Source organism: Propithecus coquereli, unplaced genomic scaffold (assembly GCF_000956105.1).
Source record: "Propithecus coquereli isolate 6110/MARCELLA unplaced genomic scaffold, Pcoq_1.0 Scaffold150, whole genome shotgun sequence".
Classification (NCBI taxonomy): Eukaryota; Metazoa; Chordata; class Mammalia; order Primates; family Indriidae; genus Propithecus; species Propithecus coquereli.
The window spans coordinates 5472224-5489191 of record NW_012139414.1 but is presented as its reverse complement, the minus strand read 5'-3'; the positions used below and the strand labels follow the sequence as shown (position 1 = coordinate 5489191).

General features: G+C 45.6%; 1 protein-coding gene across 1 annotated transcript in view; it reads right to left on the bottom strand.

Annotated features, from left to right (window-relative positions):
- The window catches only part of WBSCR17 (Williams-Beuren syndrome chromosome region 17), a 404099-nt gene that overhangs the window by 231504 nt on the left and 155627 nt on the right, over positions 1-16968 (bottom strand). The window lies entirely within an intron of this gene.

Sequence of the window (16968 nt, the reverse complement as noted above, 5' to 3'; positions counted from 1 at the left end):
CGATGCCCCTCACTCTCCATCCTAACATCTGCCCCACCCGAGGGAAAGGACCAGTCACCAAGCTCTGCCCCAGCTCCAATCCCGCTGTCATAACTGAGAGTTGCAGCATACGACAGTGAACGCGCTTCAAACGCACATGACAAGGTAGCTGGTGGTGCAGTGCAGGAGACGCTAAGTGCCAGATGGACGCACCTGCAGCAGCTGCCACCCACGAGCCGAGCGGGGCCAGGAGGGCAGGGAGGATGCGCTCGGAGCCGCATCTGAGAGATGGGTTGCTGGACTAGACTTGCATGGTCGAGAACAGAGGCAGGAGGGGGCCATTACAGCTCTTCTGAACACAGAAGCACAAGCATACCTTGCTTTTTATCTTCCGTGGCCTTCCAGAAGAAATCTTTGTAAGCTTGTTTAGAGATTGAACAGTAAAGACACAGACTCAGAACGGAATCGCAGACTCACATCAGCCTGATGCCTTTCCATTTCCAAACTGCTTCATAAACATACATAAGGTCGTAAAGATTACTTAATAGAGAGGGTAAATTTTATGTTATGTATATTTAAACACAATAAAAAATTGGGAAAAAATAAATTTGTTCTCTCGCCATACATACACACACACCCCATTGGATCAGTGTCTCTGTGGAACCCTGACTAACACACTGCCTTCCAGTTTGGAAGAGAAGACTATACCAGATTGAGGTGTCACCCCTCATCAGAACCTTGTCATTACAATCCCTCCTTCCTGTCTCGGCCTCGGAGTCTCTGACCCGCACGCAGGTGTGCCCAGGAGGACTACCTCGGTTGGGTCGCCACAGTGCAATTATCTCAAAACTCCCAGGGCCTGCCCTGGACCTCGTCCTTGCCCGGAACTGCTGCACTTCAGCCACCTTCGACAGCCCTGGTCTCCGTTCATTCCAGTTCTCCTGCTGCATAGTCTCCAAAGCCCTACTCTTAGACCTCCATGCCCTGGGCCACTCGGTTTTCTCCTAGACTATTAGCCCTTCCCTGGTGCCATGTTCGTCCCACCCAGCTAGAATCTATGCACCTCCCTCAACCATGCTCTGCCCCTAGCCAACTCCCAGGCCCCTTGTCCCTTCGTTCTTCTTTCTCACAGCCCTCAAGAACCCCAGCTCCCCAACTCCAGATCAAACCCTCCTTCTGACCTTCCTCCCTGTTACCCACACCATTGGCACTGCAGGACAGCCTCCCACGATGCGCCTGTGGGTGCCCAAGCCAAGGGCTCCTGGCTCTGCAGAGCCCTAGGAGCCCTCGATGTCATTTCCTTCACTTTTCGCTACCCTTCCCACTTTCCTCGGGCCAACCTCCCATTCAGCAGGGAGTTGTGCCTCTATTCCACAGACAGATCAAGGCCACGGCAGGAACTCCCAAGCTTGGTCCTCTGGCCTGCAGTACCAACAGCGGCACCACTGGAAGTTTGTGAGAAAGGCTGGTGGTCACGCTCCAGCCAGACCTACTGACCCCGAGTCCCTGGAGGTGGGGCCCAGTGGTCTGGGTCTTATCGAGCTCTCCAGGTGGTCACCCTGAACTGGGAACATGAGAAGTGCTTCCCTCCTGCAAACTTACCCACCTCTCAACTCCCCGTCCTCTTCTCCTCTCTTGATGGAAGCCGAGTCCGGGAGGTCAAGGCTGACACCTTCAAATCTGGCCGTGGGTCCCACCTTGCTTGGTCCCTCACTCTCTCGTGTCTTCATTCTCCCTCCACCGACTTTTTAAACTCAAGGAGAAGAGACTCAAGTCTCTCCAATTAAAATTTAAAAATCCCATCACCACAGCCTTAATTACTGTCTTCTCTTCTCCTTGGCTTCCCCGCCCTGTCTCCCTTTCTGATCCCTCTTTCATTCCTCGATCCACTGTCTTTGGCCTCTATGGACCCTCATCCACTAAAGCCGCTCTTGTTAAAGTTTCCCGTGACGTCTACGCAGCCAGGGTCAAGCTTCCTAACCTCACTGCAGGTGACTGTCATTTCTGCAGGACATTGCCACCCCTCTCCTTATACACGCACTGTTTCCTCTTGGGTTCCGGACACTCGCTCCTCCTGCCATCCCTGCCCCGGCTTTCCACCCTCCACGGATCTGCCCTGGATGCTCTTTCTGGTGCCTGGGTTTCCCTTGTCCCATTGTCCTCTAAATTCCAAAATGCTCAAGCTCCTTCTTCTGCCCTTTGTCACTCTCTCTTCATCAGCTGGTCCTGATGACCTCATGCAAGTCTGCAGCTCCGACTAGTCCACAGGCTACTCCCAAACCTGCGTCTCCAGCCTGGACCTTCACAGAAGCTTCCGCTTCCCACTGGGCATCTCCCCCGGGACAGCTCACAAGCACCCCGAATTCAGCACGCTGAAAACTGAACCCTGCTCTCTTTGTGCCTTCCTGTCTTCATTGAAGGGCATCACCCTGTCTCTTTAGGAGTCAAACTAAAGTCATGACCCGCTCAACATGTCCAATGGGTCACCAAATTCTGGAGATTCTGCCACCATCAAAATCTCTTCATGGAGCTCGTCCCTTTCCACCCCCATTTCTACCACCTTAGCTCCCATCCTCATCACTTACCTCTGGGATGACACCAAAAGCCACCTCACTGGTCCCTGACTGCCAGCATGTCCCCCTGCAGCCCCACCCCATCCCAGCATCCCACCACTGCCAGAATGATCTCCTGAGATGTAAATGTGAGCATGTCACTCTGCTGCTTAAACTAGCTCTTTGCCTCTCCAAAGCTTTCAGAATTAGGTTCAAACGCCTCTGCTTGGCACCCAAGTTGAGCCCCAGTGCATCTCTCCAACTCATCTCCCTCCCTGCCCTTCCTCCAGGCACTGTGAGTACACATATTTCCTAGAACGGGGAACACTGACTCTCAATCCACACAAACTTTTCTCTGCCCATCACGCCCTTCCTCCTGTCCAACACTTCCTCCTTCCCCAAACCCCCATTTTCCCAGTCCCCCAAGGTGGGGCCAGCGTGTCTCCTTTCTGGCTTTCTGTCCCTCTGCCGGCTGCCACCATGGCACTCTTGGCTCTGTGCTCCCTGACTCCAGGAGTGCAAGCATTTGGCAGCTCGTGCATCTTATTAATATTTCTTTCTGTGTCCCCACACCCCAGGAAAATATTTGGCAGATAAATGGTTACTGAGTGAACAAATGAAAATCCTCCTCCCTTCCCTGCGTATCTCCTCGCTCTTCTTGTGATCAAAGGCATCACTTATTTCCTACTGCAATTAAAACATCGGTGATGGCACCTCAACACTTAAAAGATACCATCCCAAACACAACCGCACTTCTGTCTCTCTTGATTTACTAATCAGGGCTCAAATTCTGAAAGCTGCTCGGGTCAAGTGCATTAACCAGCCCAATACTCCCTCCTTGCATGCCTCCTCATCAAGCCTTCCTATAATCTTAGGAAAGAGTAGTATCATTTTTAGCAACAGCAAGCCTTGCAAAACGGGATGTGGGGTGGAATAGCTGAAACGTATGAGGCCTCTCTTCTGGAGCTCTCATTATTAGGGAAAATGTACACTTTGCTGAGTGGTTTAATTTCCTGCAGTTGAGCTCTGCAGTTCCTCCAGGAAGGAGCAACACACCTCATTAGCTCACTTCCCACACAGAGCAGTCTCCTGACAAACTGCCTACTCTAGCATTTGTGTCCATGTGTGCCTGATCAGTCGTATTGGGGCAATTTTCATACGTCAAGATTCAGCCTGCTCCACAGCATGAGTTCCTATCTTGGGGTCCATGGGGCCTCAGGAAAACTCCCAGAAATTGCATGCAAAATGTTGTGTTTGTATGCATATTGGGTTTTTTTCCTGGGGAGAGAATTCGTATCTTCCATCAGCTTCCCACAAGAGCATGGTGGGAGGGGATGAACTTGGGCCACACAGCCAGAGAGCACCACAGTCAGTGTGCCCACACCACAGCCAGCGTGCAGCCCCAGACCACAGTGTGCGGCCCCGCACCACAGCCAGCGTGCGACCCGCACCACAGTCACTGTGCGGCCCCGCACCACAGCCAGCGTGCGACCCCGCACCACAGTGTGCAACCCCACACCACAGTCTGCGACCCCACACCACAGTCAGCGTGCAGCCCCGCACCACAGCCAGCGTGCGATCCCGCACCAGTCAGCGTGCAGCCCCAGACCACAGTGTGCGACCCCACACCACAGCCAGCGTGCGACCCGCATCACAGTCACAGTGCGACCCCGCACCACAGCCAGCGTGCGACCCCGCACCACAGCCAGCGTGCGACCCGCATCACAGTCACTGTGCGACCCCGCACCACAGCCAGCGTGCGACCCCGCACCACAGTGTGCAACCCCACACCACAGTCTGCGACCCCACACCACAGTCAGCGTGCGGCCCCGCACCACAGTGTGCGACCCCGCACCACAGCCAGCGTGCGACCCCGCACCACAGCCAGCGTGCAGCCCCGCACCACAGCGTGCGGCCCCGCACCACAGCCAGCGTGCGGCCCCGCACCACAGTCACTGTGCGGCCCCGCACCACAGTCAGCGTGCGGCCCCGCACCACAGCCAGTGTGCAACCCCACACCACAGTCCACAGTGTGCAACCCCACACCACAGTCTGCGACCCCACACCACAGTCAGCGTGCGGCCCCGCACCACAGTGTGCTACCCCGCACCACAGTCAGTGTGCGACCCAGAGCAGTAACTGGCTCAAGCCCAGTTGCGAAGCACCTTAAAGTCAATAAAGCTCTGTGCCTATTTTGCCAGACTGGTTCCTATAAACATTTATTCTGGAATATTCCTCAAGACATTTTTGATTCTTGGACTGATCACCTACTGGCTCCCTGGTTACCTGGGAAGTATTTTTCTTTGAGTCATATGAGTTGTTTTTCCAAGGACAGGGCAAGTGTCTTTAGCCAAAAAATCCACGAGGCTCCGCCCTTCTTGGCCAGCTATGCCAGTTTCAAGGCACAATGGGAGGCCCTGACATATACAAAGAAACTACCTGTCTCTCTACTAGGAGAAGGATTTTTTTTAAGTGAAAGGGGCTGATTTTTCTTCTTTTACCCTCAATTCTGAACCATTGTATCCTGCTTTGTATAGCACTGCTTTCTCTAAAACGGAAGGGAGGACACACACACACACACACACACACGCACACACACATGCACACAAGGTGGTGGGAAGAGGCATCCTTCACATTCTCAGTTCAGTAAATGAATCTGTCTGGGTATGATGCAGCTTATCTTGATGAATTCAACTGAAGCAAAAAGAAAAGAGGAAAGAAAAAAAAAACCCCTAGAGTTTTATTAAGCAATGGCTCAGGAATGGAATTTCTAAAAACAATTAAGGGTAAAATAATGCAGACAGTTTCAGGCCACAGCTAAAAAACAAAACAAAACCTGCATGCACTTTAAGGCACAGGAAACGCTGCCTGTGTTATTCATACACAGTATTGATCCTGCAACCTTTCTAAGGCGCAGGGAATGAGAGGGGACAGCCCCAACCGCTGCAGGAGGGAGGGGCATACATTAGGAAATGGTGCATATTGGAAAGAATAAAGAGGCTTATTCCAAGGCCCAGCAGATCCAGAATTTGACCAGCAGGACTCTTCACAGAAACTGAAGGCCAGAAAACCCTCTGCTCTCCGCCAAGGTCTCACCACCACACCCACTCCCTCCAGCCCCTCACAGAGCTCCAAAGTGGTTCTAAAGGTTGTTATCCTGTAACTTCAGCACAGCAATCAGAAATGTATCATGGCCTAGCACTCCGGGAGGCTGAGGTGGGAGGATCGCTTCAGCTCAGAAGTTCAAAACCAGCCTGAGCAAGAGCGAGACTCCATCTCTACTAAAAATGGAAAAAATTAGCCGGGCATGGTGGCACTCGCCTGTAGTCCCAGCTACTCGGGAGGCTGAGGCAGGAGGATTGCTTGAGCCCAGGAGTTTGAGGTTGCTGTGAGCTAGGCTGATGCCCCTGCACTCTAGCCCAGCAACAGAGCAAGACTCTGTCTGAAAAAAAAAAGAAAAGAAATGTATCACCAAACTAGGCAGTTTTTCTTTTACTGTTCTGCCCAAATTGGCCCTTCGAGCCCAACTTTTTACTGACATTAACCCTGAAAACACTTCTGTTTTTTCCCACTTCTGGGCCACCACTATGTCCATAGTATTATTGTGTTACTTTTATTATAGTTACCTCCACTTATAGTCTTCCCTGAGGACAGACCAAACCCAGCTCTCAGTCAGGCCCCACATGTCTGCCCCTCCAGGCCTGGTTTAGTCCTAACCTGCCTGTCTTAGTTGACCCTGGAGTGCCTTCCCCCTCCCTGTACCGCTACAGCGATTGAGCAGAGCCTGCTTAATCAGTGCATTTATGGCCCAATCCTTCACCCTCCATGTAGCCACGTCCTTTGCTATGTGACTCTGAAGTTTTTCCCACTAAACGGGTGAAATCTATTTTCCCCACCTGGCAGGTCTGGGCTTGGCCACATGACTTGCTTTGACCAGTAGAACAAGGTGAAGAGCTATGTGCCATCTCCAAGCATGGGCCTCAGGAGGGTCTCTCGTGCCCTTGACTGTCATCATGAGAAGCACTGGGCTCACCCACTTGTCTCAGAAGACAAATGGTGGAAAGGCGACACCCGCCCCTCGCCCGCAGGACATACATGCATGGGTGAGCTTATCCACAGCAGCTGCTGTGCTAAGAACTGGAAAGAATATACATGATCTTACCCCGTTTCACAATGAGTAATGTAGGCATCCCCATTTTGTAGTTGAGAAAACTGAGGCTCAGAGTCACTTTCCCAAAGTCAAGTGAGTGGTAGCCAGAGCTAGCATTCAAACCTAGATCTACCTGACTCTAAAGCCTCTGAAAAGAAGGAATTGCTTATTCAGGAGGGTCTCAGTGGATGGATTTTCAATAGCCTCTGTTAACTCCTTTGTATTTCACTGTGGTCTCCAGTTCTCTTTTCTTTTTTTTTTTTTTTTTAGACAGAGTCTTGTTTTGTCAGCCAGGCTAGAGTGCAGTGGTGTTATCATAGCTCACTGTAGCCTCAAACTCCTGGGCTCAAGCGATCCTCCTGCCTCAGCCTCCCAAGTAGCTGAGACTACAGGCATCCCAGCCTGGTCTCCAATTCTCTACACCAAATATACATTACTTTTATAATTTAAAAAAATACTATACATGTTACTTTTAAAAAGATTTGTATTGAAATAATTTTGGCACTTGACACATGACTTCAATATTGAACCTGAAAGAATAAACAGGGAACAATAAATATTAATAACAAAATTGTCAAGGAGAAAAGGGTGCTAAAGAAACCAGAGACATACAGTCACGCAGCGCTCAATGACGGGGAGGTTCTGAGAAATGCATCGTAAGGCAATTTCATCGTGGTGTGAAAATCACGGAGTGCACTGCACAAACCTACATGGCACAGCCTCCTACACACCTGGGTTACCTGGTATAACCCACCGCTCCTAGGCTACCAACTATACAGCAAGGGACTGCATTTGATACTGTAGGCAACTATAACACAATGGCAAGCATTTGTGTGTCTAAACGTATCTAACCAGAGAAAAGGGAGGCAAAAATATGGTATGAGTGACTAAAAAAAAATGGTACACCTGTCTAGCGCACTTACCATGAATTTTGCTCTGGGTGAGCCAGCGAGTGAGTGGTGAGTGAATGTGAAGGCCTCGGACATTACTGCCCACTGCTGTAGACTTTAAAATCACTGTACTCTTAGGCTACACTGAATTTATTTTTAAAAAGTAATTACACTATGACATTATGAGGGCCAGAACATCACTAGGAGACAGGAATTTTTCAACTCCATTATAATATGGGACCACTGTCATTTATGCAGTCTGTCGTTGACTGAAATGTCATTATGCAGTGCATCTGTATATAATATTAAATTCAATATAAAGCTAATATAACTTAATCAGTGTGGTCCTAGAACAAGGCAATTGACAAATGAAAGAGAACTAAGAGACCAGAAACAGACCTGACCTTAGAGAATCTACGCCAAGAAGGTACCACAAACCAAAGGTAAGGAAAGAATCATTCAATAAATGGTATTGGGAATACTGTCTCTCCACTGGGTAAAATACTGAGTGTCTCCCCTTCAAACACACATTGCAATCAATTTCAGAGAGATAAAACACTTAAATTTAGAGTTCCATTTATAAGGAGAGAAAAATAAAAATGTAAGTGAATATTCATACAAATTCTGGATGCTAAAAAATTTCTAAGTTTAAAAGTAATAGTTTACTCAAAATGCAAAACTCTGATCATCAAAATAAAATTAAAAGACAACAGCAAACTGCAAAAAACAACCATTTACAGTAATAACAAAAGAATAAAAGATCTTATACTATTCAATAATGAAAACCCAAAGAACACAATTAGGTAAATGAACAAAAAGCACAAACACACAATTCAGACAACAAAAGAAACAAAGGACTAACAAATAGGTAGAACCTCACAGGTAATAAGACATTCAAAGTAAAACAACAATACAATGTCATTTTGCCTCTAGGTGGTGAAGTTGTAAATCATTATTCTTGCTTCTTTATACTTGTTCTGTTCTTATTTTTTTATAATGAACAAATAAAACAGAAAAAAACACTTCAGTTGAGATGAATTCACGGATGACAGAACCGTATTGCAAAATTAAAGGGAATTGCAAGGCTTGACTAAAAGCTTAAATTTTCACACGAGCATGACATCAATGGGCATGACTCAGAAACACACTGTGTCACCCCACTGTGGCTCTCGGATGCCACAATTGGAAACGGAATTCTGAGTCAAAACCAAAATCACAACCATTCTACCTGTTCAAATGCAGATGTGGGGAAGGGTGACGGGACCTGACCTCATGTTATCCATTGCAGACAAGGAACACAACTACCACTAAAATGGACCTCCCACTTCTGTCTCTACGCAGAAGCTATTCCATGATATGAGCTTGAACAACAAACATAGGATCAATCCCACTGCTTGTAGACTGTCCCCTCTGTTGGTGAACATGGACCTCCAAGAGGGCACGAAAAACTTAGATGTAAAAAGACTGTAATCTTGTTTAGAAACCGAGTTCTCTCCAGCGATATGCCAATTTCTTAAGGTTGCGAGAACTACCATTTACGGTGATGATAATGCCACACAGGACGAGAGCCCAAGGCTCGTCACTTTACTAAGAAGCTCAGCTGTCCAACTGACCTTGCCTGACATCCAGTCACGTCCATTAATACCCACTCATAAGGCAACCTAATAACTTTTGTGACCCATTCCTAACTCTAGGCCGTACTTCCGCTCAGGGATAGAATAGCATGAAAAGAAAATTTTCCATCCTCTTTAAATTGCATTTCCATTGGTTTTTCAACATCCTGGAGAATTCTCCCAGTCACTTGTGCTATCCCCTCAGACATATGTTAATAACATATGGTTTTCATTCTCTTCAACCTTCCTCCAGCCAGCATCTTCCTTTCTAAAATCCTATGGGTAAGATCTCATGCAAACTTGGAGCCTCCGTGTTGACTCAACCCGCACATCACATCGTGGGCTGGTGAGGGAGCTACAAAAATGGTAGCGGATTCCTGAGGTGGGAACCCAGGGTGGTAATAATAAATCTCCCCAAAGCCTTTGATCTTAGCACTTACCCTTCTCATCACTGGCCCATAAGCTCCATGAGGTTAGGGACTGCATCTCTTTGCCTCCAGCACATAGATTGGGCTCATCCCACAAGCTCAATAAATATTTCTTATAGAGAATAGACATTCTAGCCATCTGTGCCATAGTGGGTATGTGGAACACACTGTTCTGAGATTCTAGGATTTACTGAAGAGCCTGCAATGATAGGAGTACCAAACTCCTGTGCCTGGTTCGAAAATGCCACATCAGATCATGGAGAAGAATCTCCTCCTGCAGGGGATGGTGACTTTATTTAATTCCAAATATTTGTTTTGTCCCACTGGCAGAAGCCAGGAGAAAGAAAACTTCTAGGAAACTGAGCAGCATTGATATGCTTCAGTGCTCATCTCTGATGGAGGGCAATGCCCAGCCCTTGATTTCACACGGATGTTATATCCATTGTAAAAATCCATTTCTTCATTCTTAACACACCGAAGGACAACTATATCTATATCGCTCAGAAACATTAGCTTAACGGTGACATTTGCAAACAATGAACATCAGTTATGGGCCAGCAAAGTGTCGAAGATACAGAAATGTTAAAAACCTCACCGTTGCACTGGAAAAGCTCACAGCTCCGTAAGAGAAAGAGATATGTAAATCATAATTACGACACAGAAGGATAAATGTCACGAGGGAGGTTTGTTCAGGTGGCTCTGGGAGCTTATTTCTGCTGCAAGATCAGTGGGGCCTGGGGAAGGTTTCTCAGAGGAGATGAAATTTGATCTGGGCCATGAAGCATGAGCAGGTAATTTCCAGGTGGGGGCCTGCACCAGAGGAGACAGGACGAAGAGGAAAAACTCTAGGCAAAATGAAGAGAAAATGCGTAGTGTGCCGCCAAGAAAGAGAAATAGGTGTTTCAGGGAGTGACAAGTGAGGGAAAAAAGATGGCAGTCGATCAGGTATTCTGAAGCCAGTTTCAAAAATTCAGACTTGATCCTGGACAGTAGGAAGCCCCGATGTCTAGGATTACAGGCCAGAGAAGTGACGCACCACACATGACGTGTGTCCAAATCGAAGACCAGCACCCCCTCAAGCTGGGCTAAGATGCAGTGGATGCGCCTTCTCCAAGGAGCTTGTTCAGGTCACGCTGCTCTGTTCAAACCCTGCCTCCTCCCGTGTCTGTCCACCTGCTCTTCCCACAGCCCCAGAGATTCTGCCTCTTCCTTCCAGCTTCAAGCAATGTGGAATCTGAGGAGACACCTTTCAAAGGCATCCGCGATTGGCTCAAAGACGCCAAGTCCTCGCCTAGGTCCCAGTGCTCTGGCTACCCACCAGTTCTCTGTGTGGCTCTCTCACAGGTCTCCTTGGCCCTACCCTGAATAAAGACCACAGTAACAAGTACTTCCCTGACCACATAAACTTACCTAAGAAACAATGGCAGCCTGTTCTATGCAGCTCGTTGCATTATTGGCAGAAAATGGGGTGTTTTTCAGTTCAAGTCATCAGAACTATGAACAAGGCATTTCATCTTGTGGGCAAAGCCCCACATGGAGTGGGGCTGACCCTTGCAATTAAATCTAGGAGGAGTTGATGGACTCACCAACGGCTAATGAGACCAGCCAACTAGCAGGCAACTAGCCATGTCTGATTTCCCAATTTTCCAGTGGCTTCGGGCATTAGGGGGCATCACCTTAGCCTGGCCCCATCACTTAAAGGCAAACAACCCACATAGCTCAGGGGTGCCCATCCAGAAATCACCAACAAACATGAAGGGCAGAAGGGCAGCTCTGCCTCTGCCAAGGCCAGTAGACACACATCACGATGGCAGCCAGGAAGGGAACACGTCCCTTCCTCACCTCCCCTGTACACAGACCAAGGGAAACCCATGGCCAGCAGTTGGGATTTGGGGTTTCCACCCATACACTTCTTGGCTCTACACCCTTCATCAGCTTAGCCTTATGCTAATGCCCAGCTAGAACTGACTCGATATTTTAGAAAGATACCTTGAACGCTACGAGAAAGAAGTATTGACAAGGGGAGGCAAGAGAAGCTGAAAGAACTTACTAAGAAGATTACTACAGTGGTTTTACAAGAGACATGAAGAATCCAGAATAAAATAGAGGAATATTTTTTATTGAGTAAAGGTGTTACTTGAGACAATTAAATAGTCACAAATATACATACCTAACAACATGGTTTGAAAATATGCAAAGCAAAATGCCATGAAAATCTAAGAAGTAAAAGGCAAATTCATGTTAGAGTGAGAGATATTAACAAATCTCTCTGAGAAATCAAGAGAATAAACTAAAATATCACATAAATATATGAAAAGATGATTGGCCTCTATAGTATTCAAAGAAACACATCCAAGAACTGTAAGGAAATATTTTTTTTATCCTTCAGGCTGGCAAAACAAACTGAAGACTGGTCTTATACAGTATGGCCGAGTGTGAGAAAGACACTCAGGTACTGTTGGTTGACATTTAGACAGGCAAATCCCTTTGGAGAGCAAGTTAGCAGAACCTTTCGAAATCAGAAATGGGCATGCCCAGCATATTTATGCACAAGAGACTGTCAGAAACATACACACGAAACAGCTGGCAATGGTTACCTTTGCTAAGAAGAGTGAGAGTTGGGGCTAGGGCTTAAAGAAAGATTCTTTTCTTTTTTTTTTTTTTCTGCTCTATATACATCCATATAATTCATAAAGAATACATTCCACTGTTATTTGTGTATTTTCTTTAAATTTAAAAAAGACTTTAAAAATCTATTCCATTTGGCAGAAAATCATAGAAGGCATCTGTACATTTCAATATAGTGTTTACTACAATGAGTGGTGGAGGGAATGGCAGATGCAATGAATTAAGGCTATTCCTTCCAGAAATCTGGGAGTGGAGTGCAGGGCAAGAAAGGAGGAGGAAGTAGGTTAAAAAAGAGGAATTTTCAGTTGGCATTCAGCCCCAGCAAATGAATCCCCCTGGTCTTGTGCTCCTACATCCTTAAAGAACTTTGTTTCCTGCTCAGCCAGCAGGCCGGATTGTAGGCAGGAAGCATGTTAAGCTCTAGTAGGCAAAGTAATGACTTTTTCAAAATGAGTGTCCTGGCACAACTGCCTCTTCTCTCCCTAAGACGTTTTCCTCCCTGACTCAGTGTGTGTGTGTGTGTGTGTGTGTGTGTGTGTGGGTGTGCGTGCACGTGCGCGTGTGCTTAAAAATTGCTTTAATAAGTCATTGCAAATGGATTCTAATGAAAAATATTTAGCCACATATCTGCAATACTCCATAACATGTTCTACTTTGCTCACTGGTCCAAAGGAATATTTACATGAATGCCATTTCTTTGGCAAAATGGTATGTTATGTTTGGAATTCCACCCCCATGCAAACACCTCACAGAAGAGGGGCTGGGCAGGGCCCGGTAGGATACCGGTGAAGGGCATGGAGTCCTATGAAGACTAGGGCTGGAGTGAGACACTCATCCAACACACTCAGAGTAGGAAAAGACAAAACCGAGTGGTAGCACCAAGATCCAAATCACCAGGAATGGAGGAAGGCAGGTCACCAAATCTGCGCTGAGGCCTGACTTTGAATCTCTGGTCTGCCACTAACTAGGGCAGTTATGGCACAGAGCTATGGACAAGTGACTTCACTGCTGGGAGGGAGAACAAAGGGAGGTTGGTTTTGAAGTCAGAGAAGGGAGGAGAAGTCCAAGTTGGGGAGATGAGCGTGGGCACATGAATGTCTGGATGAAAGAGGGAGGGGAGGCAGGGACGTCCAGAGAAAGCACCTAACATGGCGGCCGGCATTGGCTACTGGTCTCTTTAGAGTGACCACATAACCCGTGTCTAGAAAAGATTTCTCTGTTCCGTGGGCAAGGATTTGGCCTCACGCTCACCACTGTATTTCCCAGTGCCGGGTGCAATTCAGGGCATGTCATCTATAGTCCACAAATATCGGTTATTGAGTAAATTAACACATTAGAAATGGGAGGAGACTTGGAAAGCAACTTGTTCAGGGCCTTGTATTCACAGTTGGGGAAAGGAGTGAGCGCTCAGGGTGGCTGAGATTTATCCAACATCAAACAGCCAGGGTACAGTCTTTGAGGCGAGACCTGAGTTACCCTTTCAATAGCTGCAAATTGGCCATGTTTCCTTCACAACTCATTGAGAAGGCTGTTAGTGGAGAAGGGTTAGGTGGAGCATTTCCTGTAAAAAACATACATAAATGGATTTGTTTTCTTGAGACACTGTTGCCAAGAAAAATGCCACTAAATCAGCATGTTGGCCTTAAAAAAACACAATAGCAAGTCTTCATCGGAATCGCACAGCCACGTGCAGTGTATTCCCTCAGGCCTATGCGCAGGCTTAAGGAGGCAAAATGGGATCAATGAATTTCTTTGTTAATCTTGATATTTGCAGGAAGCAAATGAACCAAGCGCTCTGCAAATCACTAGCTTTAATCTTCAGAATTACTTATACTGCCATTTAGGAGAGTTTTGTTTTCTGGGGAGATTTGAACACAGCAGGCGGCAAACATTCTAATTGCTGTTAAGTACATTTGGTGTAATATGTTGGGGGAAATGTAGTCGTTGAATCAGTTAAGGATGAACACACATGCTCACGGGCAGAATGTAAGTTTGTACACAGACACACTCACCAGAGTGTGGTTGAGTCAAAAAGACAAAATCTCATAAAGGAAGAGAGCCTGTTTCTTCCAGACATGAACAGTACCTGGCCCCAGCTGTCATTCAATCTCATAAACAAATGCCCAAACTGTACTCAACCTTTTATCTTTCTCCCTGCTCTTTCTCTCTCTCTCTTTGAGTTCATTTGCAGTCAAGATGTAATACTATTTATAACATATTGTACTGCAGTCACCAGGATTTGCAACCTGTAGTAGAAGACAGTCAATCGATGCAACGGGAATAAAACTCAATGGGGACTCGACGTCACAGCTATTTTATTCTGCTAAGTGTTACAGCCAGACATGTCTGCTTTTCCTACTAGATTAAAAACTCCTTGCAAGGAGGTAGTAAGTCCTACTCATTTTCACATTCCTCAAGCTCTTACCTCTGTGTCTACTACATAGTAAATATTCCATAGCTATTTGTTGAATTGAATTGAAGATTACTTTCCAAGCATTAGTGAGAAAGAACAGAAAAGAACATTAAAGGGGGAAGGGACCTTTGAGACCATCTTAGGTAATAGAAAATGGCGTTAGTGGGTTTCAAGGGCTGAAACTTACCATGAGAGGCAGACTGATAAAGCTTGCTGACTCCCAAATCACACCTAAAATGCAACACTGAAATGTGGTTGGTGGTGGTTTTTTTAAATGATGATCCAGTTCTAGGTTGATTTCCATTTATATCACTGAAACGATGTAAGGTTTTCAGTCAAGTGTGAAATAATTCATTTAGCCCTTGGTGCATAAGAAAAACTTTTTAAAAATCTGACAAATTGTAGCTAAATAAATAATTTATCCATAATGAAGAGAAAGCATGGTTACCTGACTGTTCTAATTAATGAGAAGCCACTAGCTACACCATACACCGGGCCAAGTTTCAAAGAATTGAAGTTATTAGGTTGCACCACATGAAATTGTCGTTTTTGGCCAAGTAGCAGCAATTTCATATGACTCAACCAAATATGAAAACCCCACAGTACTAAAGTAAATCTACAGAACACAATTTGATATCTTAGCTGTTTCATAAGGGCTTTTAGAGAACTCATTTGTTTAAAAATTAGTCCATCTGATTGTCCTGATATTATGACCACCAATTCAGATAAGATGTGATTTCCACCACTATGACTCCTACATAAAAAGAAGAAAAGTGATTTCCAGTTCAGATGAGTCACTGAAGCAAGGGACCCAGAAGGAAGAATTAGTTTGTGATGGAAAAGTCATTTCCCAAGTTCCTGGGAATGTGGATGTGGAACATCAGTTATCACTCTAATTACAGCAGACATACAAGGCATAGGAAATTGGCCTGGTCTGTATACAATTACAGGTGCTAAAAATGCTTTGTTTTTACGCTAAATCTCAGATAACAAATGGCCATTCATTCCCCTCTCCTAATAGGAGGGTATAAATTACATATATAGAGAGAGTTCAAAAAACTTTCTGGTGGCCATAATTCACATCAAGAAACAAATGGTCCTGATGGAAGCTATCTAACTAGCTACTTATTGGTGAGCAATAATTTATTATTGAATGAATATATAAATGAATTACATACTGAGACCCATAAATATTATGTGAGTTACACAAAGTTCCCAAAATTTCTGGTCTACAGTGCCGTGGCCAACGGTAGTCATTCCTATATTTGATTTTATAGTTTTTACCATCTATACCAGTGACTCTTCAACTTCACAAGCATAAGGAACATCTGGGATGTCACTTGAAACACAAATTCCTGGGCCCTACTCCCAGAGATTCTAATTCAGTCTACGGAAGTTGGAGCCTGGGAATTTGGACTTCAACAGGAGCCTCAAGAGATTTTGATGTAGTTGCTCTACTGAATGTAGCTAAATATTCTCATCAGTATAAGTTTTGAATCTAACATATATGTCCACTTAAAAACAACAATGAAAATCCTGGGCTCCATAAATTCAAATCTCTTAACACATTCTTCAAAATAATAAATAATAGTTAAAAGAACAAATAAAATTGCAGCATTACTGTAAAACAGAGAACCTCCAAAACTTCAAATTTAAGTAGAAAAATAAACACAAGCTACCAGCGAGCGATCTCTCTCACACTCCTATTGTAAGCCCACACCCCTCCCCCCCAGAGCAAAGGCAATTTGGGGAACACTCTGGAATAGGAAAGAGAGAAGCTTATAGTAAGCCTGTGTCTGGTCTAAAATAACCAGCAGAAAGAGAAATGCCAGCTTAAGTGTGAAAATGTGGAAAAAGAGCCCTGGCAGATCAAGAGCATTTGCAACAAAGATGGGACTTCAAATGTGTATGACTGGAGGCAACACTTCTGGGAGAGAAGGTTAAAAGGTTAGGAGTGGCAATCAGAAAATAAGCAAAAGAGGAAAACTTAGAGTTCCACAAAACAAAAGAGAACCCAAAGGCCAGATGACACAATCCCTCTCCCAGCACAATCACATACACAAAAATACACCCACTAAAGAGACTATACTTTTGACACTGACAGAAATCAGCTCCTCTCAACTATGAATCTTGCAAATGACTCCCAATCAACCAAGTTAATAGATGGAAACAGACTCCATATATACAAAGTAACTACATCAAAAAGAAAAAGCAAACAATTAGAATACTTTATCTGATAGAAATCCTCCCCCCCAAAAAATATTAACCTCAAAGTTAAAAAAAAAACTTTATCAATACTCCAAACTTAATTATCC